This window comes from Apis cerana, linkage group LG8, assembly GCF_029169275.1.
Source record: "Apis cerana isolate GH-2021 linkage group LG8, AcerK_1.0, whole genome shotgun sequence".
Taxonomy (NCBI): domain Eukaryota; kingdom Metazoa; phylum Arthropoda; class Insecta; order Hymenoptera; family Apidae; genus Apis; species Apis cerana.
The window spans coordinates 8764967-8774636 of NC_083859.1; the positions used below are offsets into that span (position 1 = coordinate 8764967).

Below are 9670 nucleotides of genomic sequence, written 5' to 3' on the forward strand. Positions count from 1 at the left end.
TTCGTTTATTATGCCAGATTTATTTATTTCTCTTCAATTTCATCACTTTTATTTCTTCGAATCTTGTTTTCGTATCAATCCCAAGTTTCACCAATTTCTCGTCTCTGTTAATTTTAACCGCAGCGACTGACTTTTTTCCCGTGTGCAATGCATACAGATTGATATGTTCCGCGAAGTCTGGAACGCGCGGTATATAGCTTTAATTCGAATAGACGATGACGGTAAAATCGATCCTGTCTGATGAAAGAGTCGGCCGATTTGAAAGCTTTAATGGAATTCCTGTTTCCACGAAAACGCGGGTATGGGGGAGGAATAGGAAAAGTTGCGAATATAATATTATTCGCCGGGAAAAAGAATTTTCTCTGGCGAAATCCCTGTTTTTAATGGAACAAGGAAAAACCTGGTTTTTCGACGACAAACGTTAAACAGTACTATCAACATCGATATTTTAACTTCGAATTAGCAATATAAATTCATTTCGATTAAGAATTTTCGCATTACTTAATATGTTTCTAAAAAAAAACTTGCTTTAAAAGAAATAGATGTTTAAAATTTTTAACATTTTGATCCCTATAAATTCTCTTAGATTTCTCCAAAAAAATTCCTATTATTGAAATATTATTGAAAAAATACATTGGAATTGTGAAGTGGAAAAAAAATTAACTTTTCCCTAAATGTACTTTTTCAAAAAAAAAATCTCCAATCTTATATAACTGAAAATTAATTTTCCAGAAGAATGTAATATATACACCATAATACTAATCCTAGGGATACTTAAAAATTCCTCTAAATGTTCTTTTTTTTTCCCCGTCGGAAAAAACCTTTTAATACGAATAAAAACAGAGAAATTATCTATCCAAAAGAATGTACCGTAGATTAATGGGAGAAAGAAAAAAAAAAAGATGAATATTTAATAACAACGTTGGCGATGAATATCGAAGTATAAATCATGTGTCAACTTTTAAATGAAACAAAGTGAACACGTGGTCACCTGCTTTGAGTCCGCGCTTTGAATATCGTTCTAATTGGCATAATCTCGTGTGATAAATCAATACGATAATACACGGTATATATTAATCGAGCAACGACCGATTAATACTACTCGATGAAATACGTTTATCGAATGAATTATTAGCTAATTCTTGGCTGTATTATAGTTTCAATGTTCCAACTGCACCTGCACCGAAATTCTTGCATGAAACGAGGGAAGACGATCACGGGTCTTGTAGCGTTTCAGTGGTGAGCCACCGATTAGTGAGGAAATCTGCTGGCGATCGAGGCGCCACTTGTGGCCACTCATCGGTACTAAAATCTTCCCCTTGTTTCTTCGAGATTCGCTCAAGTTTCTCGGATCGTTTCACTCGTGATTAATAAAATTCGATGATTTCTTTCGTTTCCATTCGAAGAATACGAATACATTTAAGAGTAAAAGTGTTGAAAGTTATTATCGAAAATTATTTTTTCACCAGAGGACGCATTACATTAAGAGCGCTATCAGATAGTAACTTTCTCTGGATCGAGAGTGCCTTCAATAATACGAGTAACTTTCTCAATGCAGTTGTCCACTAGCAAAAATTAATTATTCAACATTAATTTTCGAGAATTTTACTCTCGAATATGTATTCGCATTTACAAATGTCGATCGAATAAAAACGAAGAATCGATGTAGTCTAGTTTTTCTATTAAATTAACAGATTTGTTCGAAATTTTAATTCTCGCGTTGTCAATGGTTGTTTCGTAAATTTGTTTTTGTCATACACATTTGTTGTTGTATGATTTGTAATAAAATTACAAGTTTTCCATAAGATTCAATTCAGAGAGAACGCACATTGTTTAATAAATTGTCTTAATATGCCTCGACAATTTCACTTCGTGTCAAGACTTATCGTGTTTTTTAAACATTTCACCGTTCCATCCGATAAAAGACTGTTGGTTATGAAAATAACCGGTGGCAAACAATTCTAATGAATTTTAAATATTTTTGTAATGACAATGTGACCGAAAGCAAATTTTGTTACAATATCCTCGCTTCTTTTGATCGTTGTTCTTAAACAATAACAACAGCTTCTTTTTAAGAAATTTTCTCGTTTAAATATATATATATACATATATACATTACAACATTATCTTTCTTATCGAGATGGAATGATTTTTCTCTCTCTTACGATTCGCCTTAAGTTTCGATCATTCTTTGTCCAACTTTTTAAAATTATACCCACAATTTGCAATTTAATTACCCTTATCTCTCAACTTATTGCTTTTTACTTTTGATAATTAATTCAGGCCTAGATGATACTGAGACGAAACAATTTTCCTTTCACTTACGAATTTCTTTTCCATCGCTCTCTAATTTAAAAAACAATCGAATTGTAAACATTAATCGGCGCGAATAATTTAAAATAATAATTTAAAATAACCGGAACGAGCTAATTTTCTCGTCATTCATTCAAAGCCTCTCAAAATTTTCCATCACACATGGAATCTTTGGACGAATCAATATCCATAATTTATTAATTTTTTTCCGAAAAATATGACGATCCATTCCTGTCCATGATTGTCACAAGATGATTTCCTCTCGAAAATATAAAATTTTTGAACAACGATGATCTATGATAAAATCAGAAATCGATCGAAATTGAAAATGCAAATGGCCGCTAATTAAACGATGGCTGTGCGCCGGCGCGGAATGTCAATAATAAACAGCGTGACGAGATTAATTATGAAAATGAATAATTCATGCGTTTTCTTCATTCATGCCGCTACAGAATTTCTGTATACAATTCTCGATCGAATTTTCGATGGGGTGTTGGGGGAGGGAGGGGGAGGGTTGCGAAAAAGCTGATGTAAAAAGTTAATGGCCAGCGATGAAATGAATGGCCGTTGATTTTGCTCGGGAAAAGAAGAGTTTCGGCGAGCCGCGAACTGGCTCCATTTCCCTTTGACAACCAATGAGTTTGCAATTTTCATTCGAACCGAGTAAATAGTATTCGTACAGTCAATTTTCTTCCTCACCATTTTCCTCCTCCTCCTCGCCCCCCTCCTCCCCCCACCTACACACCGCACTTTCTATGATGGCCGCCAAACGAATCTTCTTGTTGTTGTCGCGATATCTCTGAATCAAATCAATCATGCACGTATAGGTATTTGCGTCAACGCGCCGGATTCCTCCATTTATTCTCGTCTAAGTAAAAATTTTCCATTTTGCGATTATAAGATTAATTTTAGAAAGCAATTTTCCTGGGAAAAAGAACAAAAATATTGTTGGAAATTTTTGTTCAAAAATTCGACGAATTCGATGATAGAACGTTAGAGTAGACAGAGTACAGGGCTCGATAGTTAGTTATTTTTACACGGTGTGCACAGTTTCTAGGAAAATTAATCTTTAAATTTAGATTGGTGAAGCGACTTCGTCGTATTGGAGGAATTTGGAAAGATTTAATCGATAGAGAGAAAAAAAATTTTTTCATTTACAGGTTATATGGAAATTATAAAATTGATTGAATATCCTGAGGAGAAAAGTTTTGTAAAATTCGAATATTTTATCGTTATTTATTTTATAGGAATTTGGAAAAATTTAATCAATAAACTTTCCATTTTACAATCACGGAAGTTGTAAAATTAATTGGACATCTTAGGAGAAAGTCAAAATATCGTTAAAAATTTTTTGTTAAAATTCGATGTTTTATATAATTATAAAATTAATTATTTTTATATTGGTATATTAGTTATACATATGGTACTGTATAGAAAATTAAATTCAGATACTAATATGAGAAATTTTTATTAAAGTTTGAATGATTATTAGTAACGATTTATATAACGTTAAAGTTTAAATTTTTGAAAAATTAATCCTTAAATTGCGTTTAGATTAAGGATTTATATTCGAATGACTATAAGAAATGTAGAAAGAACTTATAAATATTTCATCAATAAAATTTCCATTTATGGATGACGTGGAAATTATAAAAATTAATTGGAAAGAAGAGAAAAGTTTTGTTGAAAAATTTGAATAAGTGTTTTATTGTTATTATTATTGTTATATATATTCGTATGATAAATCAGTTTTTAAAAAATTAGTCACGTTTTAAGATTAATCAAGCGAGTTGAAATGAAATGACTATGACAGGTGCAGCAACTTGAAAAGATATATTGAGTCTAGTAAGTTCACTACTTGGAAAGTAATATTAAGTTGAATTCCAACGATTTGATTAATGAGTACATAGAAACATTGATATTATGTTTCAAATCAAATAAATAATATTCACATCAGTACGATGATACCAAATTATTTATTCATGCAAGTAACTTAATTTATGAGAATAAAGTGTCAAATGAACACTTGGATTCGAGTAACTATACTTAACAAGTATATCACATATACACAGGCATAGAAAGAAGAATACTTAGCAAATATCAAGTTGCTAAAAACAATGATAAAATTTATTAAATTTTTTTTTCAATGTTAAAGTTCGTTGTGTAAACATTGATAACATGATGTTACGATAAAACATTTTTTTTTTACTTATCTTACTTTATTACTTATTACTTATATATATATTTACTTTTTAATTATCGTACATTAAAATAAAAATAAATTCGAATCAATATTTTTAACTGCAACAACTACGATACCTAATTTATTTTCAAAGAATCAGAAGTTGAACAAGGTGATAACACTATACCTGATAACAGTAGATTATACGAGTACGAGGGAAGACGACTCGGAAGCGTCTCAATGTCCGCGATCCGTGTACGCCTCCTCGACAAATCGATTCTGACAAAAACTAGGCGGTCCTGCAGGCCGAGTGGCGCTCAACCCACTTTTTCCACGCGCGAGAAACCCGCACGGAAATCAACGACGAATCCGCCTTTCGTTCAGCCATCGTTTACACTGGTCCCCTCGACTTTTATTCTCGACCTTCCGTGATCATCGACTTCTTCTTATCTTTGCGAATTTCAATGCAAAGAAAAAAAAGCGAACAATACGATACGAGGAGAAAGTTAAGAGAATAATAAGGAAAATAGTATAAAAATGAAGAAAGGGGAAAATATGAAAGGAAGACGAAAAATTTAAACGAGAAGGTAGAAAGAATAAAATGTCGAATGCAGAGAAGACAATAGAAAGAAGAAAAATATGAAGAGAAGAATGAAAAAAGGACGCGTGAGCATTGAGAAGAAATCAAAGGGTGAGGAAGACGGTGAAAAAGAGAGGAATGAAAGAGAAGGCTGTACAGATGGCGCGAAAGTAGAGGATGATACAGATGGCGTAAAAGAGAAGTATGACAAAGGATAAAAATAAAAGACAAAATAAAAGAGAGAGATAAAGGAGATGATGATAAAAAAAGAGAATGAAAAAAGTGTGATAAAGAAGGTAGAAAAACAAAAATGGCAGCACATAAATGGAAAAAAAAAAGTGATAAAAAAGAGAATAATGGTGAGACTGGATTAGAAGTGAAAGAGAAAAATTAGCTCAAACTTTTATTTTAAAACATTCACTAGTCAGCTTTGTATATAAAATTAAAATTATTTTCTTTTCCTATATTTCCATTTTAATATGCTATTATACTTATCAAAATAATTACACTGGCTTCGTTACTATCTTACATTTCAAGAACTTTGTTTTTTAATAATATTATGAAATTTAATATACTTGTGAGAAAAATATTTAAAATTTTCTTATTAAATTTGCTAAAATAATTATGGCATTTATAATTAAAATTTTTTACTAAATTCCTATTAAAATATTCCTCTATTATAAATATATTATATATCAATTTATATAATATATATACAATTAAATAACTCTACTACTTTTATTAAAATGATTTTCAATTTCCGAGTCTATTTTTACCAATATTATCAATTTTATTTATATATTAATATTTAACATTTTACTATTTTCATTAATATATTCAAATTTCAAGGACTTGTTTGCCAACGTTGCAAAGTAAAATTTATTTTGAATATTCAAAAAATTTGTATTTCTTATAAAATAAAACAAACTTGTATATTGATTTTATTGAATTTTAATTTTAATCACGATATATCAGATAGATAAGAATATAATCATATTGCATCTCTAATAATCGAGGAACAACATTATTTACATATTCTTACGCACATAGCAATCATTAACGCAATAAAGTGATAAGTTTACTTTTCATGACTTGCAGCAACTCGTAGAAACTGGAATTGCAACGAGTCAACATTTTCTCTTTTCCCGCTTTCTTTTTTCTTCTCTTTTCTTCCATCACACAAAAAATGAATGAAATATATATTTTTTTTTGCAATCTTTGCGTTATGAGATAAATAAATATGTAGTCGAAACATGACAAACGTAGAATCGATTTCTAATATCGGTCCAAGAAGCGGTGGGGGAAAGGGCAAAAGGGGAGGAAATTTATGAACGACGTCGATTTCAGGCGAAATGTCTCGCCTTCGAGCACCTTCAACGGTCCCATAAATATTCCCGATCCTATAAATTTAAATAAACGATGGGAATTCGTATGTGGGTAAAAATTGAACGATCTGATGGAGAGAAAATTCAATTTTTCTTGGTAGATTACCTATATATATATATATATATATTTAATGTTGCATTTTTTTTAAATTTTGAAACGATTGAAAAAATGATCAATATATTATAGAATTATTACAATTATATGTCTAACTATATTTATTATTGTATGCAGAAATAATATAAAGATGATTTTTAATATTCTATATTATTCTTAAATTCATTAGCATACAGATAAAATTTCACTTTTGTTTATGTTATTTTGATCATATTAATTATTTTAAAAAAATATTAATATTTAATTTTAATATTTAATTAAAAATAATTGGAACATGAAATATATATATTAATAAATTATTCTAAATTTTTAAAATTTAAAATATTGAAAAAATTAAGAATAATAAATAAAACGAATATTATTTGTTTTATATGATACTAAAAGATATTATTATAAATTATTAAAAATAATAAATTTTTTACAAATTCATCGATATCTAATAATTAAAATTAAAAGTCAACACTGATTTATCTGTATCTTTGTAGTAATTGAAAAAACGTAAAATCTGAAATCTGTAAATTTTAATCTGAAATTTATTGATGAGTTTACCAACTTTAACGTTTAAGAAGAAAAAAATAAGTAACAAAAAAACATGATAACGTAGAAGATATATGATGAAAAACAGCGAATCGAAAATCTGTTGCTCGGAACGGTACACGTCACTGACGCGACACAGTCGCACGGACAACCGTTACTCCTTATTTGCTTAATGAATTAAGGACGCCATGAAAAATGGCGTCTAATCGCTTCTGGATTCTCTCATGATTCTGCATACCGTGTTACATAAGTGGCTATCAATTTTCATAGATAGGCAAAGCCGCGTGCATTGACGCCAAGTCGAGCACCTTTCGAAAAAATCGCACGACTTCACATCACTAAACTGATCAATACAATACCCATACAATTAAATATCAGTGGAATGCCTTAACAATATTCTAAATTTTCGTATACGTAAAATTCAAATGAAAATTGTCACGCCGAACGAAACTATTTTCAACGAGAAATGAAATAATATTCGAAACCGATTACTACTCAAGTCAGTTGCACGATTGTACTGTATATATATATATATATATATATATGTATATATGTACCGTGTATCAAGTGACTAAAGTTACGGAATTTCCTGACGTTTCAATATTCATTTTCCTTGATGCCCGTCATAATGGATGTTATCACGGACAGATTATCATAATTTGATCGCGAGCGGAAGAATCGTAATAATTTCACGCGTGACTAATTGCATTTCCATGCACCATGAGACTGGAATCCGTTTCAATGGTAAGAGACCGGGCTTCCGTGAGAGCTCGAATTTCGAAATCGGAACTGTTCCCGATGAAATGTTCATATTACCAATTTCAAGGCGGACCGAGTACACACATACATGGTTTTCATTTTCAACAAGCGACTAAAGCGGAGAGGTGGCTCCGCTATGTGGAAATGTACACGTATTATGTACATGTATATGTACACACACACAAACACATACACACACACGTAGCGATCTCACGGGCGAGCGTGACACGTCGAGAAATCTATGGCTTCGAGAGAGAACGGTCGGAAGACGGACGGAAATAGGAAATGCGTCGGTCGAACGATCGGAAACCCTTTTCGTCGGACTTTCAACGTTTCCGTCGGCAACAGCCACCATGTTAGCGTTGCCTTGAGCTGCCTTTATTGCGCAGCGACCACATCGAAAAAACTGCCCCGCTTAAACGCGTTCGTTATCTTTTGCGAATGAAGAAAAAAAATACAAGCCGGGTACACACGAAGAAACGGGTACTTACGATGAAAAATATCTATCTGCAATTGTACATTATCGAGCGGAGAGCAACGGTCTCGTTACGCTACCGACTTTCGTTCACCTGCGAATAAATTCTTACTGCTGGATATTCCTTCGAATCAATAATCGAGGATTTCTCGTGATGGAAACATAAGTCATTTTATTTACAAACGTTTATTTTATACTAAAACGTAAGTGGTGAGATAGCCTCAAAATATTTATATCAAATGAAATATGAATCTTCATAAGAAACATGAAATGAAAAAAAGAGATAATTTAATTCATCCTTATATCAAATTCTTAATATGAAAAGAAGATAGTACACAAAGAAGAAATGATTGTGATAGGAAATCACGATTTCGACCCATTTCCGGACCGACCTTCGTACCATCTGCGGTACATAAACAAGCACGGAGAAGCTATCGATAATGGGCATGTAGGACTAGTCAACGAAACTACCGTGATTTCGCGATAATGAAAAGCGATGTTTGGAAATATTCATAGACAAAAAATTATACTTACAGCATCTCCTTGGTGGCCGAGCTTGCGAAGCACATCGCGGTGGCGGCGGCACAGCAGTCACGGTCACAGTCACGTAAGCCTCGACAACGGCTTCGACGAACACAAGCAAAGAAACACTCATCACTGTCACCAGGCTGCCCTTATTTTGGCAGTGGATTGTAATAAAAGTCCGAAAAAAGAGTCCAGGAGCACCATGCGTTCGAATTATGGAATCGAAAAAAAGAAACCAATAAATTCTTGCCGTCTCTGTCCCGCCTGTTTCGTCCTTTAATCTGCGAGAACTCAGGAACACCAACGATCCGTCACGAATAATTACGGCACTCGAATTTTCTCACTTGAAGAAATCGCGGCACAGATTCAGCAGAAAAGTCACTATCATGTAAGCACAGCTAAGAAAGAGCAGCGCGCTCCTGGCTCTTATGAATTTAACCTAGCTTAGTAGTGATTCGGTGCAGTCGAGTTTCTTGACTGAACGACCGATGCTTGCCGAGCCGTGCCCCACGAGACGCCACTGCTGCCAACTGTTTCTGCGATAATAAAGAAAGTTTCTATACCGATAGTAAAGGCGTTCCGAGACTGTCCTCTTTTAAAAATTTAGAATTTATTTTTGGAATTAAATAAATAAATTTATAATATATGAAATTTTTATTTAGAATAAAATTATCATTTCAAAAATTTTTTTTGGAAAATTTGGTGAATTTTATAATTAAACTATGAAAATATATTATGTATATGTGATATAAAGATTGAATATATATTTATTAAATAGAATATATATTAGAATAAAAGA

At 32.0% G+C, this 9670-nt stretch overlaps 1 protein-coding gene across 2 annotated transcripts in view; it reads right to left on the reverse strand.

Annotated features, from left to right (window-relative positions):
* The window catches only part of LOC107996427 (uncharacterized), a 74633-nt gene extending 65237 nt beyond the window's left edge, over window positions 1-9396 (reverse strand). For both annotated transcript variants that reach the window (XM_028666034.2, XM_017054463.3), the window contains exon 1: window positions 8881-9396. The gene's annotated coding sequence lies outside the window, so the exon portion shown is untranslated. The remainder of the gene's footprint in view (window positions 1-8880) is intronic.
* Between the last annotated feature and the right edge of the window lie 274 nt (window positions 9397-9670).